The 16,366-nt window shown below is 38.9% G+C and overlaps 1 protein-coding gene across 4 annotated transcripts in view; it reads right to left on the minus strand.

Moving 5' to 3' along the window:
* The window catches only part of PACC1 (proton activated chloride channel 1), a 46,681-nt gene extending 36,127 nt beyond the window's left edge, over positions 1 to 10,554 (minus strand). For 2 of the 4 annotated variants that reach the window (XM_075749211.1, XM_075749207.1), the window contains exons 1-3: positions 10,427 to 10,554; positions 7,432 to 7,573; positions 791 to 1,001 (exon numbers count right to left, since the gene is read on the minus strand). The gene's annotated coding sequence lies outside the window, so the exon portion shown is untranslated. The remainder of the gene's footprint in view (positions 1 to 790; positions 1,002 to 7,431; positions 7,574 to 10,426) is intronic. The other 2 variants (XM_075749213.1, XM_075749209.1) reach the window with 1 other exon arrangement.
* Positions 10,555 to 16,366: the final 5,812 nt, after the last annotated feature.

Consider the following 16,366-nt stretch of genomic DNA (forward strand, 5'->3'; position numbering starts at 1 on the left):
CCTTATGGTACTGCGAAAACACAAAAATAAGCTAGTATAACTAAGTCTTTTAAATGTATCTGGTTTATGTTACCCTTAAAAAAAAAATCACTCCCATTCCACTAGGCTGTTTGATTTAACAACAACAGGTACTGATACTAGCTGAAAAATTATCTGAGTATGTTTTCTTCACAGCTGGGAACCTGTGGGTCACTTCTATTTCTGATTGTGCATACTGTTCATAGTCATGTAATATCACTGGAATAACCACATCAATTATTTACATAAATACTTTTAAAATTCCACTTTAAAAATATATTCTATTTTTAATGCAATTGAACTGAAAACAAAGACAGCTAGCACCATATGACTAGAGAGTTCTCCATGAGCCACTGGAAAGCACATCTTGATTTACAGACAGGATTTGGAAAGCCAAATGAATTCTGCAGAATGTTTATATAAAAGCATTACTCTCCCTAACTTCCTCTAACTGGACTGTCCTTTCATTTATATCTTTTTCCATCAACTCATTTAGACTGACTCATCACACCTAAAAATAGTTTAGATTTACTTTATCTTCTTATACGCAGAATAACACCACAAAATGGATGGTGCCTACATGCAGTTATCTAAGAAAACCTACTCTGTTATTTCAGCTCATTCCTTTTGGTGTCTGAAAATCACTGAACCGCATATTAAGTTGCTATAAATTTACACAACCATAAAAGTCAAGGCAGTTATGCGCAAGAATCTGAACCCAACTTAAAAACTGTAACAAAGATTACTCTCTAGGCCATAAACAATGTCTCACCTTTAGACATCTTTTTAGAAACAAAGCATGACTGTAATGCTGTTAATGGAATCATCCCAGATCTGTGTTGGTGTTACTTCAAATAAATCCAAGCTTCCTGAATTTTAATTTCTTGCATGTGCTGGAGCAATTTTTCCATGTAGCAGGAGCTGGCTTTACACTTCACTGGAGCTGAAGGAGGTACTCGGTGAATAGCAAGTTCTTATCCTGTCTGGGACAAATCACAAGAAAGAAACAAAACCAACTGCAGTTTATTATTTTGTGCCCTGCAATGTGGTCTTTTTAGGGAGGAAAAAACCCAAAGAAGGGATTAGAGGAACTTCAGAGGAAGACGTGGGACTGTAGCTGCACACCAGAGAGCTGGTAAGAACTTTAACAGGAAGGCTTATCCCTTGTACGCATTTTTAGCGAGCAAAAGCTCAAAAATATTTTGAAACACTTAATACTAGGGAGAACAGCACAGATATAATTTACCTGTTATTTATCTACTTCAGAAAACAGATTTCTGCTTCAAGCTATAAATCATTAAGACCTCTAACTTTCAAACAGTGCATCACAAATTGGCTTTCCGGTTTATAAAAATCATCCTAATACGCCTCAGCACTGTTCTCTTTCAAGAAAGTCTAAGAGAGAGCCAGCTGTCTGAGCCGGTTGTGTTGCTATGTAAGATTTTGCGCAAAAGTGTCTCTCTGGGAGTTTTGTTTTGGTTCTATCATTTAATATTCCTGACAATCTTCATTAACCTGCCAGCTGAGCCTTCTTAGCATCCTCGCCTCCAAAGTCAAAAGTTTATTCCTAGCCCACACAGCTCCTGGAAGCCTACATTTCCACATTACAGGATATTTCGGCTTGGAATTCTTATGTTTAAAATAACAGGATGAATTAAAAAAAACCAACAAAAAACACCAGAAGAACTGCTAGGGAAAAGATAAAGCAAGAACAAGAGGGGGTGCAGTACTCCTAGTTAGCAACGACATGGTTAAGCAATTAAATTAATCTGATCATTCCAGCCTGTACACCAAGGCTTTGGGAAAGCTGACAATTCAAATGTGTCCATTAATAATAAAATGTGATGGGGCAAAAGGGGAGGGGAAAAATTCTTGCTTTTAAGCTGCATGGAGTAAACTGTGCCACCTTAAAATTACTCATAGTCCACTGCATATCTGTCAAAATAATATATAAATATTGGGAGTAGTAAATAATTTCAGTGTCACTGAGAAGAAATATATTCATGCTAAAAGCAAATTCTGTAATTACATTATGATTTTAACGTACATATTTTTTCATCAAGAATGTCAGAATTATCAAATGATGATTAACACTCTAGACAATTCAATTACACAACACCCGGAGAAATCCAAGGGATGCTAAGTTTCAGCTTCCCCAATAAGACAAAACAAAACTTACACTAGGTCCAGTCCCGCCAGTGTGAAGCTAACTGAAAAGCTGTCAGAGAATCAAGAAAAGGAAAGAGTCACACGCAGAGGAGCGAGGGATCAGTGGAAGGAGAGTAAGAGTAGAGAAGGACCCCCAAAATTAAGCGTGGGAGAGGTAATAGAAGTTTTGATGCTGACAGCCACAGCAGAGTAAGAGAAGGCCAGAGCCAGCCTAACTGCGTGGTTGGTTCCTGCCTCATTATTTCAGATTAGCGGAGTGAGGAAAGAAGATAGGCACATTTTAAAGAGAGAATTGCTGGGGATTAAGTTTTATTTTATATTGTACCTAGTGATTAGAAGAAATATATATTGAATTCTATGTCTCCCTCTAAGTTTCTGTGATGTTTTTTGTTCAGCTGCAATTGAACAGAGGGAAAGGGGGAGAGGCTTGCTTATTGCCTGAAGGAATGTTTTTCCTTATTGTACACTACACTCTGCAACGGAGCATCAGGGATGGATTTGTCAAAAGCAGCAGTTGAGAGAATTAAGAGCTCAGTCTTATGTCAAGACTATGGCATCTCATCATCTTTTCTAAGGAGGCATACATTTTCTGGAGGGAACCAGTCTCTCAGGGGTGTTACTACTAACAACGTACTTCTAGAATTACCTTTCAAAAAATAACGATTTTGATAAAAGCTCCTATGTAAAACTTTACATAACAGATTTCTAAAACTTGCCAGTGGATAAACAACTTCATGAATGTTTCCTCCCCACTGACAAAGAATTTAGGAGACTTGAGGAATGTGAAATACAAATATCTAACATGATGAACAGCTGTCTACACATGAAATGAAGTTACCAAAACCAGGAATAGCAAAAAAAGAGTAGGGCAAGGGCCTCTGAGTTTCTGTCTACCAGACACCCTAAACGAGGATGCAGATATCCTGAACTAAATCACAGTTCACCTGTACTTCCTGGGTGGAACCAGCTCTGTCGTGATGGGGAGAGTACCAGCAGCTTTCACCAGACTGTTCCCAGCCATAAACCAGCACTGCTCAGTCTTGTTTCAGTCTCCTGCTGCCTTCTGTAAAATCAGCTCCACCAGGACTCAAAGCCTGTTATGAAATCCTAACAGGAAGACCCAATATTCTAGCATCTCTTCTCATATTTTGCATGTCCTTTCATAAGCCTGATCCTATGAGCTGTTTAATAATGATAAGCCCCTGAAGTATGACAAAAATATTAAATGGAAGAAAAGTAAAACACAATGTTCAGTTCTGTGCTCCCCAGTTCAAGAAAGACAAGGAACTACTGGAGAGAGTACAGTGGAGGGCTGCAAAGATGATGAGGGGACTGGAGCATCTCTTGTATGAGGAAAGGCTGAGAGAGCTGGGTCTGTTTAACCTGGAGAAGAGAAGACTGAGAGGGGATCTCATCAATGCTTATAAACACCTAAAGGGCTGGTGTCAAGAGGAAGGGGCCAGACTCTTTTCAGTGGTGCCCAGTGACAGGACAAGGGCAATAAGCACAAACCGGAACACAGGAAGTTCTGTCTCAATGTGGGGAAAAACTGCTTCGCTCTGAGGGTAACAGAGCACTGGGCCAGGCTGCCCAGAGAGGTTGTGGCATCTCCTTCTCTGGAGATATTCAAAACCCGCCTGGACACGATCCTGTGCAACATGCTCTGGGTGATCCTGCTTTAGCAGGGGGGTTGGACTAGATGAACTCCAGAGGTCCCTTCCAACCCCTACCACTCTGTGATTCTGTGTAATGTAAGTTAATTTGCCAGCAGCTGGGTTTTTCTGCACCTCTAAGAGCAGGAAAGAGCACTTGTTTGACCGTTATGAAGCTTATACACATTACCAAGTCTGTGCAGAAAATAATGATTTTGTATCTTTAGTAAAAGCTGCTTCTTAAGACTGTCAGGTGCTTTAACATCATTAAAATTAAAATCAAGGAAAAAAAGGCAGCAAAAATAAAGGAGAAGCAGCTCCTACTGCATACCAAATAGCAGCTCAATACAAGAAAAAAATCATTTTTCTCAGACTCTTTTCTGGAAGCCACTTTTTGAAAGATTTTATATTTTCTTTGAAGCCAGCCGTAACTATGGCTTTATGGTGATGTGGCATAGCTATTCCATTTTAAAAAAAACAAACGTGTCCCCATTAGACTGTTTCTGATCTCCTTATAGTCACAAGCTATGCTTAATATTGTTTGTTTTCTATAATTTGTTAGATCATGTTTTACCCTCAAGTACATTTCATTTAAGTATTGCTCTACCCACAGTTGATTCAAAACAGCTAAAGGAAGTAGGAACAGGACAGCAAAGTATGCAGTAATAGGTAACAGGCCTAGAGAGAAAGCTTAGAGAAAGTTTCAGCTCAGAGAGTAGCTATTTCTGTATAAGCACAAATCACCTACAGGCAATTTTCCTTGTTTTTAGGAGCCTATTAACTTTGATACTTATGAAACTATTAAGCTGTTCCTTTGGAAACAACCATAGCAAATGCTTCTTAAGCTGGTTATGAAGCATGGGTATTTTTCTCTAGAAAGCTTCTTTAGAAGTAATGGGAAAAAAAAAAGAAAAAAAAAGAAATTTAGTTCTTGTAAATATACCATCAAGGCAGCTAAAACAGCAATCAAAGTTTGCTTCACATTTCAGTCCACATTTTCCAGGAGCTCCCCACTAGGAAACTTTATTAAATTCAATAGTAAATTTAATTTAGAAAGAGTTCTGTTTTCACTGTATTTTTCTTCCCCAATGTTTTCCTAGATGGATGCTTTCAGAAGAGTTTCTTTGGTTTGCTTTGTTTCTATGCAACTTGAAGTCATAAATCAATTTTCAACTAGTGTACATCAATCAAAATAAAGAGCTCCAACTGAGCTATGCTGATTTTCACTACTTTAGAATCCAATTCCCTCTTCTTTCCCTGGACCACAATAACTTCCTACATTATCAGCTTTGATGTTGTCTATGGTGCTCAGAAACCTACATTATTTAGATTAAGCACCAAAAAAGGACCTCTCTAATTATGAACATAATTACAGATCCACTTTTCTTCTATAATTCTTGAATTAAACATTTGCTTTTGACTAAATATACACTGGAACTTCAGAGCTCTGTACTGCACTCATCTGCCTACACTATTATCCCTTTCCCTTCATGCCGCCTTTTGCAGAGTTTCAATATATCCACACTACAGGGGCTCCTGACAACACTAGGACAAATATTGGTGCAAGACACAGCAAAGGATAATTAATGATGAACTCTGAAGCAATCGCTAAATCTACCTGAAAGCTATAGCAAGAAACCATACATTATGATGACGCTTATTCTTCATTTTGCTGGGGTAAAAAAAAAAAACAAACACCCCCGCAAAAACTCAAAGCAAAACTCCTTTTCTACTTGCGTGCTAATTTACAAAACTAAATAAGTCTCCAGGACTCTCACTGCCAGTCTAAGATAAGAACCATACAACCTGGCTCTTGCGCTACATAACCACTTCTGATTATTGTTTTTATACATAATCAGGACTAGGCAAAGATCTTTCCCAATACTAACCTGGAAAAGTTAAATCCAGAAGGAGTAGAGGCCTTAAAACATTCAGTATAGCAAAATGCAGGTTTGTCTGCCCTAGACTTTATGAACATGGCAATGAGCACATCCTCTGTTTAAGGCTCAGTTTAGATTGTTAAAGAACACTTCTAATATTCTTAAAATTTCACTGTCCGAGATAAGAGAGAGCAAATGCCGTTTAGGTCCTTTAAAAAGAAGTGAAGCTCAAAAGAACTGATAACAGCACATTTCAAAATATGGTAATACATTGGTTCATAAACCCCCCTTTTACAAAGAAATGGGAGGCACACTTTCCCTGCTTGTTTTCCTTAATGGCTACAGAGAAAACGGACAGGGAACAGAGTGGAATGAAACTGGTTTGCAGTCCTAGAGAGGAAAAAGATTTTGAAATATAACTGTGGGCAAACAGAAGATGCAGACAAATAGGTATCACCTCCCAAGCACCAGCCTCAAGACAGGCAAATGAAAAAAATCTGAGCCAACACAAAGGTGCATATATAATTTTAGCAAAATGGTGTGACCCAGTCAGCAATTTTATGTATGTAGGCAAAAACCCCCAAAACAGTGAAACGCTTTGTAGAATGATCCTGAATTCCCACAAAGAGAGAAAAAGAATGAGAGTTTTCAGAGTACAGCACTGAATGAAAAGAGAGGCTTGGGTTAGTGCCAAAGGAGCTGTTTCCTATTGTCTTTCTTCCTGCTATATTCAAGGAAGCAGGACCTGAGTTTAATCCCGCTTTGATTACAAAGAAAGTACACAAAGATATATCACTTCATATCAACATTTTTGACAGAAATAAACTAGTGGAGCTCACATATGGGCCAACCATTAAAGTAAAAAGTTATGTAACTTCTTTCATGGATACTGAGAGACACTTCAGATACTGAGAAAAAAATCTAGCAAAATTCTGAAAGATATCAGACTTCTAGCATTCAGAATTTGTAATGTAAGTTGGTTTTAACTTACAGAATTAAACAAATAGTATTAATATAAGGAAACATACTATCTCACAATATACAGATGAAACCCTTTCTGAAAACAGTGTAGAGAATTGAAGAATGGAAGAAATTATCTAGTTGTCACATTACCTTGAAACTTAAAGATCTCTATTACATTCCCCCTTAACTCCAAATTCCTGTATTATCCTAGCAAAATCACAGAAACCCTAAATTTTCAGCACTCTCCTTCACAGGTCCTTCTGAAATCACTGCCCGAGGCTTCACTCTGTTCTTCCCTATATTTCATATCACTGAAAGCTATGTGCTACAAAGAAGCATGAAACTCTGACTTACACGTCAGAGACCTTGAAGTTCTTATCCTCAAAAGGATTTTTTAAGCATTTTCCTGCATTCATTTATTTTTGATACATCAAACAAACAAGAGCCAATAATGTGCATGCAGAAAGATTTCCATCGCTTAAGCAATGAAGCCGAGCAAAACAAAGACCTGGTCCTGTACTCTCAACTCACACAGGTAACCAAAAGTCTCTCCTAATGTTTATTTTTCCAGGACAGAATTGTATGGGAAGATCTGAATGTGTCTCTCTTAATTCTCTTTCAGAAAAGAGAAATAAATAGACGGTGCAGTTTTTCCAGAAAAAGAAAATCTGATTCTTGCCTAGTTAAAGTTACTACCAACTTCAACTGACCTGAGCCAGAAAGCCCTGGCAGGAATAAAGAAAATGTACCTGGTGCATTTCCATTATACGGCGGTGACTGGTGTCATGTCATTTCAGTCAGCTAGGCAGCACTGGACAGCTGGCTTTCTATACTGACCCATTTATCTTTCTGAGCTGTGGGTTTTTCACTCTGAAAGGCCAGTCCTCATTCCTGTAAGCAGAACAAGAGAGACATCCAGCGGCTGCACCATTTAAGTGTATTTTTTCATCTGTCTAAAGACAAACTCCTGGACATTCTTACCTATTCCATGTTTTTTGCCTGTATAAGAAACCATTTACGTGCCAACTACCAGACATACAGAGCCAGAGAAAAAAATCTTCCAGTGGCTGAAGCACTACTGTCACCTCTGCTGTATATTTTCCCTGCAGCCTACAGACTTCCTCACTGTGTACTCCAAGTCCCATCCGTAGTTCTCCCTTTTTCTCTTAAGCTTAATTTCATTATTTTGATTCCCAACTCATGGGAATTGGTATAGGTCTGCTAACTTCCATGGACTTGTAATGGTTTGTGTCCACTCAGAATCTCATTCAAATTGTTTTGCCATTCAGACACGTACTTTTCACATCTACTATCTCCTATTCAAATATTTTCTCTAACCTTAGCTCTATTTGTACTACTTATTTTTATCTGCATAGTAAATAGACTTCCCAGTCTCCTTATGAAATAAAATTCCAGAGAATCAGTGGTAAATCCTGGTATTAAGTGGTTTGATCTTCATGTAAGAGCAGGGAGAAAAAGATTATTACATTTACTAACATAAATTAGTAGTATCTACAGTATTTGTTATTAAAAATTCTGTATCTTTACTGTCACATCTAAACTATTTCTTGTATATAAAAATACAGCTTATTTGGAAACATAAAGCAGCACAAAAGGGCTTAGAAACTCAAAAATCTGAAGACAGGATAAATAAATAGAAGGGAAGAATTGATGGCAGGGAATTGCTGTCTTCACTTACAACAATGTAGGATGAGGTGCTAGGCATACAGTTAAGGGCTATGAGCAAATTTCGCACCTTCTAAAGAGAAAACTGTATGCAGCCAATGGGGTAAAACAAATAATATGATGTGATGAGCCAAAATTAGCAGGATACGCTACTTATGAAAAAACTGACATACCTAGTATGAGAAGAAATTTGATTCCATTCTTACCATGTACACATATGGAAAATCCATCACACATAAGCCAAATATATCAAGCTGCAAGAGAGTTATTCCTAAAAAAAACCCAAACAAACATAAAAAATCAAACAGAAGGCGGCTCAAGTTTTGTACTGTGCCCTCTGCTCAAATATTTCACTCTACCGTGCACTCCTTTGAAGGTTTTTTTAACTGTGCCGCTACAAAAACACTTGCCACAAACAAAACAAACAAAAAACAGAGAGAGAGAGAAAGGAAAGAAAGAAATGTCCACTTCTAACTGCTGCTTAGTAAGAATTGCTTGGTATACCTTTCATATCAACATTCATTCTGTGCTTGAATTAAATAAAACATTTCTTGACTACCAAATCCACGGGGGTTGATTTCAATTCCTAACATCATTAGAATCTACTTTCAGAAAGGCTGTAAATCAATATATACATAGACTTCTGCATATACCCTACTGTGACTGAAAAATGAGAGCAAATAGTTTTCTCTTATGATTTCAGACCATAACTGATGTCATTGGAAAGCCAGACAGGCTCCATTGAAGCAACAGAGCTGTATCAAAAGAAATCAAAAGCTGAAATCAGAATCTCAGGTTCTGAAAATCAAGGGCAGCTTCTTTACTAATAACCTTTGGATAAGGATCTAGTTCTTTAAATATTTTATCAAAACACTGCTGCTCTTCTTGTGGTTTTAAAGGATGTATCTAAGCAAGGCAGAGAAGATGACATTTGGAGAATTATTAGACATGCAGTAGACTTTCAGTTTGAAATATTTTTTAAAAGAGAATATATCTTGGCATTGCTGTAAGGCAGAATTGTTCGTGTTGTCTAACGTTAGGGATCTATCTTTGTACCCGTGTGGCACACCCCAATCCACAAACGCCCCTTCCCCCAGGCAACTGAGAATACCTAATGGAAGAGCTTATATTCTCCCTGCTGACTATGTACATGTGGGCTATTTAGTTTCAATATCGTGCCCTGTGTTTGTAAGTAAGTGATCAAACAACAACAGCTGTTGGTGAACATTATCCACAATTCATTTATGCAGGTGGAGGTCCACGGCACTGATCTGCGATGTACAGCTTCGTCTTAAGCCTCGTTAGCAGTAGGAAGCCAGTTGTCATGCTGAGTTGAATTAATGTTGTTCGCTAACTCCAGGACTTCACGTGGTGGTGGACCATGCAGGTGGTGAACTATGCATGTATTAAAGGCTAAGCAACACTTCAGTTTCTTAAAAACCTACATGTTGGAAAGCTATTACATACAAAGCAAGCCACCCAAGCAAACAGCAATTACAGGGTACAGGCACAGAAGAATGTGGTTTGTCTGACAAATCACAGAACTTCAATTACTCCTATTTCCTCCACAGCAAATCTGTCACTGACACCTTTACAGCAGTACTTTGTAACGCACTGAGCCACAGCCCATCTAGCACACATCTGCCACTCCCCAAATTAGCTTTGATCAGTGTTAAATTAACTGTCCAGTTGCCTCACTCAAATGACCTAAGTTGAGGATTTGTCCATCTGCTGAACAGTGGCCTCAGAAAACAGAGAGACAAAACCACTTCAGCTTTAAAGCATTTAAAGGCAAATCCCAGGCTTTCTGCCCATTCTCAAAAGCAAGCTACATCATCCACACAGGCATTAGGAGACAACAAATCTAGCACAGATTTTAAGATCCAGTCTATTGTATCACAGAATAACACTGTAGCAATGATTTGGGTCTTGGTAATGAAACACAAAGTGATTGTATATCCCAACCCTGGCACTAGTGCTCCACATCAAGGGCACTTTTTCTTTGGTACAATGACACCTTTTCATCAGTCTGGACTCACGAAAATCATTAAGTCTTACCTAATTGCTGTACTCTGGAGATCTAAAGTCCCTCAGATTACTGCTCTGTTGGGGGGGAAAAAGTGACACTGGCTGGTGGTGATGCTCAGTTTCTTAAGAACTAACTTTCTTTCTTTCTTTCTTTCCTTATTCCTGTGGAAGAGTGAAGAAAAATGCATGTGAATTTTATTCTGTTAGAAGAGTTATTAAGTATCAACAAGGTAATCGGTGGAATTTTCACCTGTATATAATTAGTTAGACGGACACCAGACAGCAACTTGAAATGATTATTACTTTCTAGTTATCTCAAAAGAATGTTTTTTTTTTATTTAAAGGTTAAATCAAATTAACACTAATTAATCAATGATTTAATCATTTAGGTCTAAACATATTAACAAAACATATTCTAATATACCTATATGAAAAGTAAAGAAAGGAAAACAAACATTTGAAATCTGTTGGTTTTTTTTCCTTAGCCCCCATCTTGCTTTGGAGACCATGATACTAGGTAAGAATTCACTGAAAACAAAGAACTTAAAAATGGTGATCCACATACAGCAAGAGCTCACCCTGATTTTATGCAAACATATGAGACAGGATTCTCTCAAAGAGTTTGGTCCTACTGTAACAGGCAATTTACTACTGTTTTTTTACACCGCATATTCTTTGCACTGGGGACCTTGTTTCCATCAAACTGCCTTCAAACACTGTGATGAAGTAGCTGCTATTGTCACTCCACTCTCCATACAGAAAATGGTAGGGAAAAATGATATCCAAAGTTTCACCAACACTTTACGGCTGAAACAGAGCAATAACTCAAATCCCTTGACTTGATGTTTTGTACTCCTCCAACAAATATTCTTCCACTTGTAAGTTTAAGGAACAACACAGAAGAATGGCTGAGGCAGCCAACCAAAACTTAAAACTAAACCCAAAACAATTTTGTCAGCAAAACATCATTGTCACAGCTCACATCAACTTTGTTACAAAGTTCCTCTGTTAAGAACTTCTTCCTAAATGTTTTTGTTAGTAGGCAACCTTTGCAAAGCAAGATGGTTCTTCAAGAACAGTTTTAACGTGTGAATAACAGAGCAGGAGTGCCTGAAAGCGCCCTGCTTTTGAGGTAAGATTGCAAGCAGAGTATTTTACCACTAGAGGACAGTATAATGTAACCTCCTGGACATTATTGCTTTTGGCATAGAAGACTCATGGCTTCAACCCTGTTCAGAAATCTGACAACCTGAAAATAGAGGACTCTGTGTAGTAAAGTGAGGAGAAAAAAAAATGGCACGTTACTGATTTACTGGGACATAGGAGCATCAACATACAGCCACAGCAATGATAACCTCGGGTGTGAGCACACTTGCGAGTGCCAGGCAGAGCCGACAGGGTGTCTTTGCTTCTCTGTTGGGCTGGGGGTTAAGGAGAAGCCTTAAAGTCTCTTAACACTGCTACGTGTCTCAAATCCTAAAATGCTCTTTCCTTTTTACTGGTCCTCTTACTCAGGCAAAATGGCATCAACTTCAGTGGGTAAGTTGCCCAGCTGAGAAAAAAACTGGAGAAAGGCTTCAAGCAGTTGGTCTGCTAACAGACTATACAGAGAACTGAAGGGATCAATGAGTTTTTATAATAAAATTGATAATAAAATTAATAAAGAAAATGCCAGGGGATAATTATAGTTCTTTATTCTTTAATATCATTACCCTCTCATTGTGTCATATGACACAACTCTGATCCCATTTAGGTTTCTGAATCAAGTCACTGACTTCATTGCGCAGGCTCCTCTTGATTTCTGACTCTGAGATGAGCCTCTTTCCTTAGGAGGCAGGTGAAGTGAGCTTCACAATATCAAAGGGCTTGAGCAGGTACCTATCTACATTGCACAAGGACAGCACTGTGTACTTTGGCAATGACAGCACCGGAAGAACTCAGGACTGGAATAAGAGAAGTGATAGAGGTGAGCGGTGGTCTCAGGTGTGCAATGCAAGATGCATGCAGACATACAGCAGAATTTGGTTGTCTCTCATCAACGTTATTTAATGACCCAATTAGCCCATATTAATGAAAAATAGGTACCACAGAAACATAGCATACAACTATGAAAATAAGCAAATCAAGTTCCCTGAAGGAATGGTCCCTTGTTAAGATGACTTGGGCAGTGGCCTAAAGTGAGGAGAGCTATTTAACTATTCCACACTCTGATGGAGACCAGGCTGTGATCTTGGTGAGGCTGCTACAATCACCTATGTCTATTTTTCTGTGTAAGAAATGAGAAGGTGCTTACCTAGCTATAAGAACTGTAAGTAGGAAGAACTGGATAAAGAGCAAAATCTTAACTATATAACACCTGGAAAAAGGAAGGCAAGGAACCTCTGTACCCAAGGGAATTACAGTTCAGGGAAGGTCGTGAGATACACAGGAATGGAGTGAAGAGGCTGCAGTCCAAGAGGGCTGATTTACAGCACAAGGAATGGCAGATTTGAGTTGAATACCTGGAAGGGACATACATCTGTGCAGCATGACGGGCCATTTGAAGCCTCTCCTGTGGCAGCAGTGCCCAGGGAACAACGGAGAAAAGGACAATGAGATGACTGCACCAAAAACCAACAGTATCATACAGAAAATTTCAGTTGGTTGTGGTTTTTGTTTTTCTATCAGTGAATAAATTTATATCCATTCCAGTCTAGCAGAGCATGTTCTTCCAGAGTTTAGAAGCAATGAGACTTCTGTTCAGCCTGCTACAGAAAAGACAAATTTGAATGGGGGTCCACAGGCACTAAATCTAGGTCTTCATTCTGAGCAAAATGACCGCATATAACCCAGCAATTCCCGGAAGAGTTAGTTACACCCTCTTTCCTGCTGCTCTGCACCAAAACAAGGTGTATTTTCACAAACATCTCTTTCAGCAACAGTGCTGGCTTTAAAAGCTTGTTCCCTCCAGCTTATTCCCACCTTACACCACAACCTTATTTGTGCCAGGACAACTGCTGGTACGGGCACGCATTGAACTGTATTGAGGAAAATAACCCTCTCCTACCCCCTCAAAAAAAGATTTTTTAAAAAATTGAATTAATTTCCTAATCTAATTCACTGTTCATTCACACAAACGGTTACACTGGCATAAGTGAATATATGGGCAAAAGTGGGCAGCAAGCTAGAATGAACAGTGAGTGGATGGCACTACTGTGAGAAAGAAGTGTTTGTGAAACCACAGCCCGGGTGGAGGCTGCACCTGATCATTAATCGCTGCTGAAGCACACTTAACTTTGGCACCAGCTGAACTATTCAGCTCTTAACATTTTAACCTGAGCACCTAGACAAAACTCAGGTAGTCTTTCCAGTTAGAAGATACTGGCATAGAATTAAACTCTAAAATAGTAACTGGTTTAATTTATTGTTACCAAGGTCACAAATAATAATTAGTTTTAACTGTTAGCTTTAATAACTAGTATTCATTTATAGTTTCAAGGCATTCCCCCATCCTCTCATGCCTGTTACCCACTTTCACCTCGCTCACTGGACTTTCCACCCCATCAGCCACAGAGGTTGCTGGATCAGCCTTTGCCACAGCCAGGGGACAGGAGGAAGCAGCCAAAGGAGGAGTGGGACTCCTCTGTAGCACCTCTGCTGCTGACAGCACAGAAACTTTCATCATTGATGCCAGATCGTTTTTAGGAGACTTCTAACGCTGTTTCCAGGCTGTGCTCCTCACCACAGTTTCAGCCTCCCGGCTATGCCAAACACAGGTACTCAATCTGTTTGAGTACTTGCACTCCAGCTGAAGGGGTAGAAACCTCCCACAGACAGAAGGCAGAAACAAGAACTGACTTCATTCTTTGTTTGTTTTTCTTTTTTTCCCCCCAATTTATCCATCAGCTGTACTTTCAAGATAAAACTAACAAGCCCTATTACTGGGTCAGATCTTTTCCAGCTGTGCAAGAATCAAACAAATGAGACAGCTAAAAGTGCCCCCAGCTGGTAAAGCAGGATGCTGCCCCAAGAGCTCTTGGTCAGCTTTTCTTTACTCTTTCCCCAGATATGCTTCCTACTCTGTGGTTTTTCTGTTTTAGTTCCCAAACTCTGCTCTTTCTTCTGTATATGTGCTTCCCCCTTCTCAAGACTACTTAGTATTGCCCATTAGTCAAAATGGTTCAAATATCCAAGAAGACTGCACTTATTTTTTTTCCCCAGAATGGCTGATGTGCTTGACTATCTTTTAAAATGCAATATAATTTCTTTAACTTAAAATTACATAAAATAAAGGGCATTAGTCATTCCTCCTGATTTCAGGAAATCACCTCACTAGTTAATAACAGAATATTCAAGCACACACACAAACACATATCTTTAACCCAGCTGCATCTTCCCCTTGGATTCAATTACATATGAAACAGTTTCAATTGGTCATAGGAGAAGAGAAGTTACACAAATAATTGTGAAAACAAATTTAAGGGGAATCAGTAGTCCTAATTTTCCCCCTTGAATATTGTAGATCTTGATCTCAAAAAGAGATAAGCTCTGTGCCTATCAAGAGGGGATAAAATCACTTTTAAGATCTTATATTGCATAATGCCTGCATCTTTGAAGGTAAGTAATTACAGATATTTGACAGAGACATTCTTACTTTTGTCTGTTCATATTCCAAATCAAGTTTTAAAACCTTCTTTTAGCTGAAGAAAACAGTGGCTGCTAGAATAAAGCAACAGTGAATAAATACATTGTAGGGTAATCCCAAAGACGTGCACTGTAAAACTTCAAGATGGCATTATAAGAATGAAGTTATGGTGCCCAAGTTATACTGAACCCTGGTGTCCAACAGTGCTTCCACTTGTTCTGCTCAGTGTTTATTTAAATTTCTGAGCACATCAGACTGGCATTCCACTTGTAGGTGTAGTAAGAGAAAACCAAACTTGAACTCCCTTTGTACAATGTACAACTTTCAAGCCTGGATGCCTACGTTAAGCCAACTAAAGGTCAGAACAGAGGAGCTGCAATTATACTCGCCGTTAGAAGACACCCAAGGCCTCAGTCCAGTAATGTATCAATGAAATAGCTTAGCTTTCAGTTGCTGAGTATCATACAGAAGTTCAGTGGTACCTTCCTAGATAGGATCCTAAATACGGATTGAGTTTCCAAGTACTTTACAGTAGATCTACCAGCACTGCAAATAGGACTGTTTCTCCCTTTACTTCACTCCACATAGTAGTACCTAGTCACGTGACTGCTTAATGCACATGCAGACCCCTTCCTATATCCCAGCCGTGCCTGAGGCTGTATTAACCAGTTTTAAAGTTATGTACTATACGATTTATGTGATATTCATTGTCTCAAGTAAAAGTACCTCTAACAGATGGGGCTTCACATTTTGCAATGGTACTGGTATCTTGGATTCTTGTCTGCTTTGGCTGAAGTTAGAGGGAATTCTCTTGTTTTAAAGTTTTGCTAGTCTTAGCAAGAAGGTGTAGTAACAACGGGCTAAAAGCGTGACCTGGCCTGATCTGCTTTTTCAGCCCTAAAAGTTGCATTTCAATGTGAGAATGAAGATGCTGTCATGCCAGCATGAGGAAAACCTGCAGTGTAACCGTATGTATTGTATCTGTTTGGAGGATAAAGTGTCACTTCCCAGAACTGCTAGCACAATACCTTCCCACAAGCATGAAATTGTCTATACTGGAGGGGGAAAAAAGAAGAAAGACAACATTTTCTAACTATCATATTATGTTCCTCATACTGTCAAGTGATCTACCACCACACTGCGGTGAAGCATGTGAGGCTGGTTAAATCCCGCCACGTTATATAATTCGATAACAGAGAACTAGGCACGTTAGCCAAATGACTGAGTAGATGCAGCATTTAAAAATGTCTCAACTTTGCCCTGAACAATCTTAAAGAAAAAACAAACAAAATTAACCCAGATAGTTCCATCATCCTGATTACAATCTTTGGTGATTATTTTACTCC

This window comes from Balearica regulorum, chromosome 3 (genome assembly GCF_011004875.1).
Source record: "Balearica regulorum gibbericeps isolate bBalReg1 chromosome 3, bBalReg1.pri, whole genome shotgun sequence".
In the NCBI taxonomy this organism is placed as follows: domain Eukaryota; kingdom Metazoa; phylum Chordata; class Aves; order Gruiformes; family Gruidae; genus Balearica; species Balearica regulorum.